The following is an 11,230-nucleotide window of genomic DNA, read 5'->3' on the forward strand; positions in this document are numbered from 1 at the left end:
GTTATAACTACTGTAGTATAAAGATAGGAACTAAGTTAAACTTGTACATTTCTGTTGATCACTCCGTTATGTTGCCTCAAATAGTTTTAGAAGAGAAAAAAAATATATCCTTGTTTTCCACACTATGTGTGTTGTTCCCAAAAGAATGACTGTCTTGGTTCATCAGTGAATTCACTATCCAGGAGAGACTGTGGTATATTTTGAACCTGTTGGGCCAATGAGAAAAGAACCCACGCTGGAGACCACGGTGAACGTTTGGCTGAACCTCATCCCTCGGACTCCGGCTTCAAGAATGTGTTTTCATGCCCGGCCTTTGTTCCTCCATAAATGTGTCCTTTAGTTTCAAACAGATCTTTATAGTTTGTGCTTCATAAGCCAATTCTTCTTATTATTTTGGGGGACTCTTCTTCAAAGAGCTTGCCAGTGAAGATTTAAAGACAGAGCGGGAGCTTCTTCCAGGAGTTCTAAGCCTTGGCTGTGGACAAAACAATCTTAAGTTGGGCAGCTTTCCTCAACACAAAAAAAGTTACTAATGGTCATAGCACCACGACTAGGACTTTATCAGAAACTCAAAGCTTGGGGGATTAAAAAGAAGCAAGAGAAAACTGTAACAAACTTCGTACAGAGTTCAGTCTATTAATTGTTTCATGTTAGATATTCTATGTGTTTACCTCAACTGAGAAAAAAAAAAGAATGTTTTTGCTAGTATCAGATCTGCTGTGGAATTGGTATTGTATGTCCATGAATTCTTCTTTTCTCAGCACGTGTTCCTCACTAGAAGAAAATGCTGTTACCTTTAAGCTTTGTCAAATTTACATTAAAATACTTGTATGAGGACTGTGACGTTATGTTAAAAAAAAAGGTGTTAAGTCACAAAATGCGGTAATAAATATTTCATTTTTGATTTTTTGTTAGGCTTTTGTGTTTTTAATAGTTTTAAGGCAAGGTGGCACAGTGCCTACTCTATGTAGGGGTGAAAGTAAGTGATGGCTTTGCCCCTAGAAATTGAATATATTTGAAACTTAACTTACCAACCATTTTTTAAGGTAACCATCTGTAGGCTTTTGGTATATATTTGGCCTATAAATTCTACCAGCAGAAAACTTCTAAAGGTATGAAAGTGTGTGTGTGTGTGTGTGTGTGTGTGTGTGTGTGTTATGAGCCAGGTTAAAAGATCACCAACATGTCCAACCTCCTACTTAGATGCATGATATTAAAAAAACAAACAAACAAACTTCCAGATAAATCTTTTCATGTTCATCCTCTGCCAGAATAAAGGGATTTTTCAGGGTTAATTTTACATCACAAGAAATAACTAACGTCTGTGCTCAAAGATAATTCATCTGCCTGTGTTTTTTCTCTGCCTTACTTACTAAAATACTGTTGAATATGTAAATTAAAATTTACATATAGATGTTCATAGATGAGTAAATAACTTCTATGGAGTTTGAAATCCTGAGTTGAAAAGATTACTTAATCATTAATATAAATTAAACCATGATGTCTTATTTCAGACACCTCCATGTGCAGGCACGCTAGTGTGAGGATTTGGTCACTAAACTTAAATTTTTTTTTTCTAAAACAGTGACAAAAACAGGCAGCATAATGCCCTGTTCAAAATTTCACGCAACATTCGTGGAAATTTTAGCTTACTGATATTGCCCAAACAATGCCTGCTAAAGTGTGCAAAGTGAAAAAAGGTGTGAGGAATTTGCACGCCCCCCCTCAACTTTTCAAATAAATATACTGTCCTGGAATTTTGTAACACCCAAACTTTGAATCCAATGTTCAGAAAGGATACTATCATAAATTTCAGCTTAGTTGTGTGATGTCAGTTTGATAGGGAAATAGTTCACTCTCTCAGAAATCCAAGTTTGTATTTTATTTGTGATTCATCTGCCCATTGCAAAAAAAAAAAAAGTTGTATACAAAGGAACAAGGAAATAAACTTCCATTGTTGTTTTGTACTATTTTTAGGTAGAATTTTAATTAAATACATTTATTAGTTTAATTAGTCTTGTGCCATTTAAACATAGAAATAACACTTCTGATACAAACTATTAATGGAGAAGTTCTGTGCCACTTGGAAAACAGAGAGCTTCTTCCTTATTTTTGTTACCCCATTTCACACAGCATCTTTTTGCAAAATTTAAATACCTGTATTTTTTACTTTAAACGCTTTAAATTTTGACAAGTTCCCCATTTATAAATTAACTCTCACATCAGCTGAAAAAGATTTTTGGCAAAGTTTTTCTTCGTTTCCTCTCAGTAAATACTGAAGGGTTTACTTTGTAGTTGGCTCATGTTTAGAAAGTGTTCAGTGAAATTATTATTAAGCTATTTCATTACAGTTTAGACCCCAGAACTCTCTACCTTTGGTTTTAATGAATAAAATCACCTCAGGATTAATTTCTTTAACAACTTCACATCCTATCATATTAACCTTAACTTGCTTAAATATGTGGAGATGAATAATAATTGTAATAATATTTGTTTGCATTTCCTTGCTTCCTCTCCCCCCCTCCCAAATGCTAAGACAGAGAGGTGGTAGGGTTGTCCAATTTTTATAATGCTTTTTTTATACCACCTCGGAAGGCACTTGCTCCTATCTCGGGTTTACTATTTAGTATAAAGAGTTCCGATTTGGGTATATTTAAGAAAGACTCAGCTGTCAAAAGCAAAGAAACTGGGAATGGTGTTTTGACAACCATATAGTGTTAAAGGAAATACTGTAATCTGAATAAAATTGCTTATGTTCTCCAAAACAAGAGTAATATAAAAACACTTTTTTATTTATATGGAAAAGCAAAAGCAGAAATAAATTCCAAAGGTTTCCCTTTCTTTAAGAAATTCTGAGAGAACTGCAGTCGCCATCTGTTAAGGTTGGGAATTGAGGAAGAAGCCACATTTGAAAGGAAAAAGAGAAAAGACCAGGAAAGTCTGTGTCTTCATCCACCCCTTCTTCCTCCCACCCCCCAGGTCGGCGCCCCCCACTCACCCCAGCTCACCCTGCTTAGAATTGCCGAGAAGAGTCCGTCAGGATCCTCCTGGCCTCCCGGCCCCCTCCCGCCCCCGTGGGCCTGTTAACCCGGAGCAGACTTGGGAAGGGAAATGTGGCTAATATCTCTAGCAGCTGTCAGAGGAGGGCCCTTCCTTCAAAGCGACCGGACAGGGATCCTCCACAAGTTCCCATTAGTCTTGCAGGCCAGCCATTTGATAAGGAGCCTGGACCTCCGCTGCAAGTTGCCACTGTGTTAGCAGGGCCAGTGTCTGGGTGTCTGGATGTGCCGAGTGGCCCTGGCTTCGCAGCCACTGCGCCCCGCCGCCCACGGAGCCGGGTGGGTGCGAACGTGCCGGCGGCGGCCTGGGAGGAGGCAGGGCCGGGGCCGGGGCCGGGGCCGGGCGCGTGCAAGGGGCTGCCCCCGCCCTCACCTGGCCTTCCCTTTGCGTGTGTGCGTGCGTGTGTGTGTGTGTGTTAGAGGTAGACAGACGTGCTCCAAGTCGACGGGTGTGTGTGGGGTGGGTGGGGAGTAGGGGGCACCTAGCCGCCGCTGTAATCGACTCGGGGCGGCGCGCGCGGGCGTGGCGCTCCCTCCGTCGGGGCCGGGCTGGGAGCAGGCTGCGGCGGCGCAGGCGAAGCGCGGGCCTGATGGGGGAGGCCGGTCAGATGGTGATGAGAATGGAGACCGTCGGGGCAGTGTTTGAAGGGAGGTTTTAATATTAATAGTTTCGGTGTAGAGACAGAAGGGAGATTGCGTCTACGGCTCCTCGGGGCAGACTCTGGGTGACAGCGATGATGGATGATCCAGCAGAGCCCAACAGCTCCTCCCCTCCAGCCCCAACAGTGTCAAAGCTACTTTAGCTGAAGCTTTAGAAATAAAATAAATAAACAGCATCCCCCCCGCCCTTACTCTTCATACACCTCCACCCCCACCCCCAGCTCTCCGACATCGATTTATGGATCATTATGAATCAATTACTGCTCTCAATACTTTCCCATTGGCTTAAATAAAACAGTCAAAAGATGAAAACGTGGGGTTCGGTGGGGATTTTTTTTCCCTGACAGGAACAATCGCAAAATCCATTATCTCATAATCAGAGGCACTAGGTTAGGAGGTGAAGAGAAAGGAACGGGTCGCCCAGTAAATAACTGGGGGGAACGCCGTGGTGAGGGGGGGTCGCCCAGCTGCCGTCTTTGTTCAGATGGATCTGTGGGTTTGGTTTGTTTGGGGTTTTTTGTCCGGGGGCAGTCGAGGGGAGGGTCCTTCGTGAGAACGAGATGCTTACAGGTTTTGTAACTTAATTATTTAGCTCATTTGAAGAAACCTATTTGAACGTGTGTCTCGGCAAACATCAGATGTTGTTGGTAGTGAGGCCGCACATGGTAAAGGTGTGGAGGAATGGGTCCGTCTGGAGGGCGGATTTTCACTTTGTTGTGAGCAACTGCACGAGGGTCTGCTGCTGGGAAGGAGGGTTCTCCCGCCCGCGACGCCCTCCTCTGTCCCCGCCGTTGGCAGTTTTTGTCGCCAGAACTGGTTTGGATCCGGGACCGGCCGCCCCCCTTCGCCCCCGCCCCCACCCCGGCCCCCGAGGCTTTTCTTCCCTCTCTTGCCCCTTCCGCGGCGGTGCCCGAGGTTCTCTAGGTGTTTCTATGACTACATTGTGTGTGTGGGAGGGTCAGATGTGGGGGTTGCCCGCGAGAGGGCCGTTCCTGGGCGATCATTTATCAATGTCACCCACATAATGATTCTCTCTGCAGCCTCCTATTGATGAGGATAATTACATTAGCTCAGAGTGACTGATCAATGAAAAACCACCACACAAAAACTTCTTTACTCCTCTATAATACCAAAAACCGATACAGAAATAACATAGAAAGCCTGATTTTCTTTCCCTTCCCTATCCACCAATGGATTCTGCCCCCCGGCCCCCCAAAAAGGATGAGGGAGTAAAGTAAGAAAATAGACCTAGGTTTGTTTCGTTTAAAGGAGGATGCAATTTTGCCCGTGAATGCATTTTCTCTAAATGTGTTGGCTTCATTTCTCCATTGGTAAAGAATATCAACGGATTTGCTAATGTGAGTTGCTTTTAGACTGGTCTGTGGTTTTCCGTTCTTTTTATTTCTTTCCTCCCCTTTGGGCATTTTTTTTTTCTGCTTCAAAAGAAAAAAAAAAGGAGGGGAGACAATTCTTTTATTAAAAATTGGAAAAGGAAATTACTGTAAGTCCTCTTTTTCTTCTTTCTTTTTCTTTTTTCTTTTATAGCGTTTGCCTAAGTCGGGTTATCTTTTGTCTTTATCACTTCATAAAGTAATGCAATTAAAGATGTGAGGTTGCAGGGGTATAAAGGGTGGACCTGTAATACGGCGACATAATATGCTATATTCTCGCCTGAAAGTTTGCAGCTAAATTACGATTTCGCTTTTTCTAGACTTAAAAATCAATATTTTCTCAATTAAAGAGAACTTTAATGCTTTACTTGCAAGTTGTTAAAGGTGCTGTAAATTTCATTGTAATGCTTCTTGGCTTCGGGGTAGATGCAGGAGGAGACCGGTTGATTCTCGGGGTCTTTTTCCTCTCAAAGAACCCAGCCCAGGAACACCCAGTGTGTCAGATCAAATCCAAGCAACAAAGGTAAGGAGGGTTGCAGAGGGATGGGGCAAAGGGTGGGGAGCCGGCCGGGGGCCCTCCAGCGCCAGAGGCCATTGTCTTCTATATTTTCACCTCTCTGTGTCCCGCCTCCTGAAGGTGACAGAAGTGTCCATTTTGCTCTCATCTTTCTCAAAGAGGAGCACGTTGGATTCCCATCAGCTCCGTGAAGGTCAGAAAGAAAGCTAAATTGGGGGTGCATTCTTCCCAATGTCCCCTCTTTTCTCTTTCCTTTCCTCATTTCACCAAAATTGAACTCTCAACTGGTGCTTTCACAAATTCTGCCATATATCATGTGTTCTGGCCTCTGTGTCAGAACTCACTCCCCACCCTCAAGAGCGCTCACTGTTTACAGATGTTTTCTCCTTCCACACGTCCCACCTAGTAAAAGTTCCCGCAGAGAATTAACTGTGGTGTGTTAATAGCCCAGGTCTGCTACTGCTCTCTCCTGCAAAGTTGAAATCTGGTAGGGTGAAGAATGGCATTGGACTAACGTTGGAGGGATGCTCCAGGCCCGCAGAAGCCCAAAGACTTGAGAATTCCAGGCCCAGGGACTTGGTGGGAAGCAAGGTAGTGAAACTTTTAGATTGTAAAGCCGAGAGGAGGATAAGAAAGTGAGGCTGGAATGGTACCTAGTAAGAACAGAATAGGGCAAGACAGAAAAATGAGCCTTTGGGACTGCTTTGTAATTTAAAAAGAAATAATATTGAAGGGAAATTGAATACCTTAGGCTTGCTATTAATTTTTTTTTAACCCAGAATCTAAGAATAAGTCCTCAGAGATGTCAGGAAGGGCCTGAGTTTCCAAATGGAACTACTTACTAAGTTCCTTTGCAGCTCCCTCTTCAGTTAATTTTCTGGGAATGAGAAGACCAGGGAAAGGGCTATGTGTGTGGTGCACCAAGGGCTTAAGTAAGAGTATGGTGGGAAGGGGCACCTAGATATAATGAGGCTGCTGCTTTAAGCTTGAATAGAGGAGGGGAGGGACGAGAGAAAAAGCCACACAACATCACGATGCACTTTAAAATAATTCTCACCTGCCTGCCTTTCCTATTCACTTTAACCACACACACTCTATCAAATATTACACATCAGTGGGGGAAATTTCTAGTTCATCATCTTTTGTCCTTAGACCCACGGGATTGATCCCCCTTCCCTTAGATTCCTGACATGTAAGCTTAGACCATGGCCTTTTTATCAAGCAAGTGGGGCTTTGTTAATGTATTTGTACTTTTCTGCTTTCAGTCTAAGTTTCTCGCCTTGGCGGAAGGAGGGGTGCAAGCAAGGAGGGGGAGGGGAGCAGAACACAAAGACTTTATCTAGTTCTCACCAAGCAGGTTTCAAAATAGGAACTTAATGGGAAGAAGAAGAAGAAAAAAAAAAACCCAGAAGAATGAATCAAAAATAAAGAAGGAGTGAGGATTGTTTATCACAACAGATTTACTTGTCTGGAAGAAAGGTGATTCTGTGAACATTTTTCCCTTTGAGGATTCTGTTTTCTTCATATGGAAACATTTTCAGATCTCAATCCTTTAGCAGACAAAACCTCAATATAAATATGACATGGGCCACTGGCAAAAAGACGAACTTAAACTCAGTGCTAAGAGAGGAGGGGGAGTGGGGAGGAGAGAGAGCCTTTCCTGATTAATAACTAGCAGGGTAATGTTGAGGGCTTTTTCTGCCCGATTGCCTTTTTGAATTAGAGCCGATTTCTTCACACTTCAGTAGTGCCTGTCTCCTTTAAAATGACTGGCAGATTTGTTTCTTTTTTTTTCTCTCCCTGAGACTTAATGATGTAAATTTTCTAATTAGTTAAATCATATTGCTTAAAGGCCTAATATTTACCGTGTAAGAAATGATCATCCTGATTTGGACCTCTTGAAATATTCGGCGAAATAACATTTGGCTTTTAGGTTGAGGGATGAGAGAGGAAGAAGCTCTATTAGGAGAAGCAGTTTAGAGGAGAGAAGGTATGGACCCCGGCAATGTTAAATTAATAGTTGAAGTTGAGCTGGGCTCACACCCCAAGTCCGCTTTTATTTTTCAATCAGCGAAGATTTAATTGGCAGCCCTCAGGCCGGGCGATCTGATATTTTCTCATTAGTTTCCCATCACTAGTCTTGAGTGTTAGATTGGCTTAAAGGTTGTCAACATTTGACCAATTTTATTTAAGGGGAAAAAATCACGCATTATGGTTCCAGGATGTGAGATCTGCAAATAAATCCTGCTTGGATCAGCGGAACTAACAGGCGAAAAAAAATGTTGACTATTCATCGTCGCGTTTAATAAGTTGCATTAATGTATGTTTCAAGGCTAGGGAGAGAGATTATACATGCGCTGCATAGATGCAGACGAAAAGAAGTTGATGGTGGGTGCATTATAAGCGGGCTGGGTAGGTAAAGTGAGACGGACGTATGATGCTGAGCAGAGGGTAAATAACCCAAGTGGAATAGCTGTTGAGGATTTAGGAGCTACACTCCCCCCCACCCCTTCCTTTTGCAGCTGCGTAAAACTGCAAAGCCTGTCTTCGGCTTGGAGCGGCTCGGTTGTCTCGTCCAGAGATAACATCAGAGCGCCCCCTGCTGGCCAGCGGAGTAGACCGCTGCGGGTCAGCCCCCTGAGAAGCAAATTGTGTTTTTCTGCGCCCCCCCGCCCTCCTTGACTGACTCCTTCCTCCGCCCCCACCTTGGTTCTGCAGCAGAACCCCGCGGCAGGGGAATAGTTTGTCAAGGCTGAACACTTAAATAAATAAATGATAAAATACTAATAAAATACGAATAATAAAATAATAAAATACGAACCCCCATCTTCACTTGGCCTCCGGGGAATAAACTATCAAATGACTAAGAAAAGGACACATTTTCTCCTTCTTAATCTCTTTATTCTCTAGGTTTTTGCTGGGGCTTGTTTGTTTCTGCCGAGCTGTAGATTTCGAGTCCAAGGAAGTGTTTTTAATAGCTGCCGTAGAAGTTTTTTAAAAATGGATATCTGTTGGGGGGGAAAGGCCAATACAAAACAACATTTTACAGCCTCGCAAAATTAAACTCCCAGGGAACTCTTACTATTTCAGTTAGGTCCCGCGAAATTGCTTTCAGAATTCAGACAGTTCCTTGTCTTGAATGACCCTTTCCTGCACCGCAAAGAAATACTGGCCCCTGTCCGGGTTTTGTTTTTGTTTTTAAATAGAGAATGTGCTTAAAAGTTGGCACCATACCTACCTACCTACCTACCTACCTACACACACACACACACACACACACACACACACACACACGCATACACGCGCGCACACACGTCTTTCCCCCCCGGAAGCCCCTGTTCTGTCTTCGCCCGTGTTCTCAATTTTGCTGGAAACGGAAAGGGGAGCTGAAATGCACCAAAATAAACCACCACCGTCTTTGACACTTGATCTGACCTGGGTGCTTCACGGCAATGCAAAATGTGCGACTGCTACTATTTGAGGGTGTTAGGATTATTTTTCAACCGTTTCGGTGCGTGGAGGCGCTTTCTCGGCGTCCCAGTGAGTCTTCCCGGGATTCTGACCACAGTAAAGCGAGGGCGTGCAGGTAGCGGGAGCCCGGACAACCTCGGGCCGGCCGACCTGCCACCGCCGCCAGCTTCTCCTCCAGGGAAAGGCGCTGGCGGGGCAGCGCTTACGCGGAAAGCCTTCCGACCACAGCTAGACCCAGCAGAAAGTGTCAGCCAGCAGTGCGGAACGACTTTAGTTTGTAGGGAGTTTGGGGGGGTTGCTTTCTTAAGGTGCTGGATTGCGGGACTGGGGCGAATACAGCTCTGAGAAAGGAGGCGCGGGCGAAAGGACACAGTGCAGGGAGGACGGCAGGGGAAAGGTGGGGCTCTTGGCGTTCCTGCCTAGCCAGAGGATCAGGACCTTGGAGTTTAAAAATCCTCTTGCCTCGCTTCTCCCTAGAAATCCCCGCGTCACGCCTTCTCCAACCCTCCTCTTTGGGGCCGCTCCGGACCGGGACGGGGACCCGGGGACGTCAGGGAAGGAGCGGAGCTCCCAGGGCAAGGCAGAGGCAGCCCCGTCTCGCGCCAGTGAAGTGATGCCTCAGTCAGGTTGTGTTTGAAGAATTGCTGGGGCTATTGTGACGACTGAGGTAAAGTTAAATATTTATACTCCAGGTTGTTCTCATTATTATTATTATTATTATTTTGGTCTGTTTTGAAGAAGTTCAGTGCATTCAAACTTACTTTAAACAGAAATCCTGGTCTGGGTGAGGCAGAATCTGCCTCCTGCCACTGGAGTTGACTTTTTGAAAGGTCTTCATTAAGCTCAGAAGGGAAAGGGAAGTTATCTGCAAACAATATTGGTTCATTCAAATACATATGTATATATGTGCACCTATAACACACATATTTTATATATCTATTTCTCTCTACCTCTGATAAAGAAAAGGAAGGAAGTGTCCCTCATTGCAGTCAAATCCAAATAAAAGTAATTCCAGGAGATATTCTCACAGAGAAAGAGAATATGAAAATCTAATTGTATTTGTCTCAGTTCGACTTAATGAAATTTGGAGACATTGACAGTCTGGTCAATGTTCTAAGTAAATTAATGCAAAGGTCCTTAGGAAGAGACCAAAAACACCTCTTGCCATTCATCTTAAACCACTTGAAGATTATGATTAAATGAATGGGATCACTAAGCATTATCATCTCAAATAGCTGTTAACTGTCTCCACCCCTTTATTGTGGCAACAAGATAAACTCTCCACTAGGAATGGCGTTTCTTCCTTTTTATCTTTGTTTTTGTTTTGCTTGAAGGGCAAGGAAGGGAAAACAGAAGCAAAGAAAACCATCTCAAAAGTCCTGGATTTGCTGCTGTTAAAAGGCTGCTATTCATTTCTGATTTCCTCATCCTTTGCTACAAAGGAAAAAGAAATCTAATGATGTGTCTGCATTTGAGGAGAAGAAAACACTAACAGCAACAGTGACGGTGAACTTGTTTTATTTTCTTTTTCCCTGAAAAAAAAAAAGACTTTTAATACCCACCAGTTTAGCACGTTGAAAGCTGTGGAGATGTAAAAAGATGTTTGGTTGTCCACATCTATTCGCTGACTTTCATCACTTGAATTTTGTAGGATTTTGTGTCAAACAGAAATTATGGGAAAGAGAATTAGACACTTGCCAAGGGACAACAATATTATACACTTTCAAGTAAGCTCCACCTAATCCTGTATTTGAGTGCTGAGGGGGTGTGTGCCATTTTCCCCTAATAAACCTCAAAGCCCTCATTAGACATAAAGAGGGGTGAGAACTCTATTACTGGGCATTCTGACAAAAATGGAAACAGTGCATCTCTGCTCCCAGAGCCCTAGGAAAAGACACCCCCCCAAAATACCAACGCCGTTTTGTTTTCCTTTGGAGACTTGAGTTGGGCAGACTTTTCAGAGAAATACAGAGTAGTTAACATTTTTAAAAGCACGATGCTGAAACGAAGGGCGCTGGTGAACAACAAAAAATAAACTGTGCTAGAAATTACTCTTTGGACCCTGCCCATTTCCAGATGCCACAGAAAATCAATGCAAACGCGCCCCTTCCGAAATCGAGCAGACAGCTCTC

The 11,230-nt window shown here is 43.6% G+C and overlaps 1 protein-coding gene and 1 long non-coding RNA gene across 10 annotated transcripts in view; both read left to right on the plus strand.

Moving 5' to 3' along the window:
- Positions 1–904, plus strand: part of MEIS2 (Meis homeobox 2) — a 196,418-nt gene extending 195,514 nt beyond the window's left edge. For all 9 annotated transcript variants that reach the window (XM_031672961.2, XM_031672957.2, XM_031672963.2 and 6 more), the window contains one exon: positions 1–904. This exon is cut by the window's left edge and continues 524 nt beyond it. The gene's annotated coding sequence lies outside the window, so the exon portion shown is untranslated.
- A 3,829-nt stretch (positions 905–4,733) lies between these two features.
- On the plus strand, positions 4,734–10,925 carry LOC140697091 (uncharacterized). The gene is made up of 4 exons (XR_012073911.1): positions 4,734–5,077; positions 5,537–5,633; positions 9,576–9,765; positions 10,433–10,925. It is a non-coding gene; the product is annotated as an uncharacterized lncRNA (long non-coding RNA).
- Positions 10,926–11,230: the final 305 nt, after the last annotated feature.

Source organism: Vicugna pacos, chromosome 6 (assembly GCF_048564905.1).
Source record: "Vicugna pacos chromosome 6, VicPac4, whole genome shotgun sequence".
NCBI lineage: Eukaryota > Metazoa > Chordata > Mammalia > Artiodactyla > Camelidae > Vicugna > Vicugna pacos.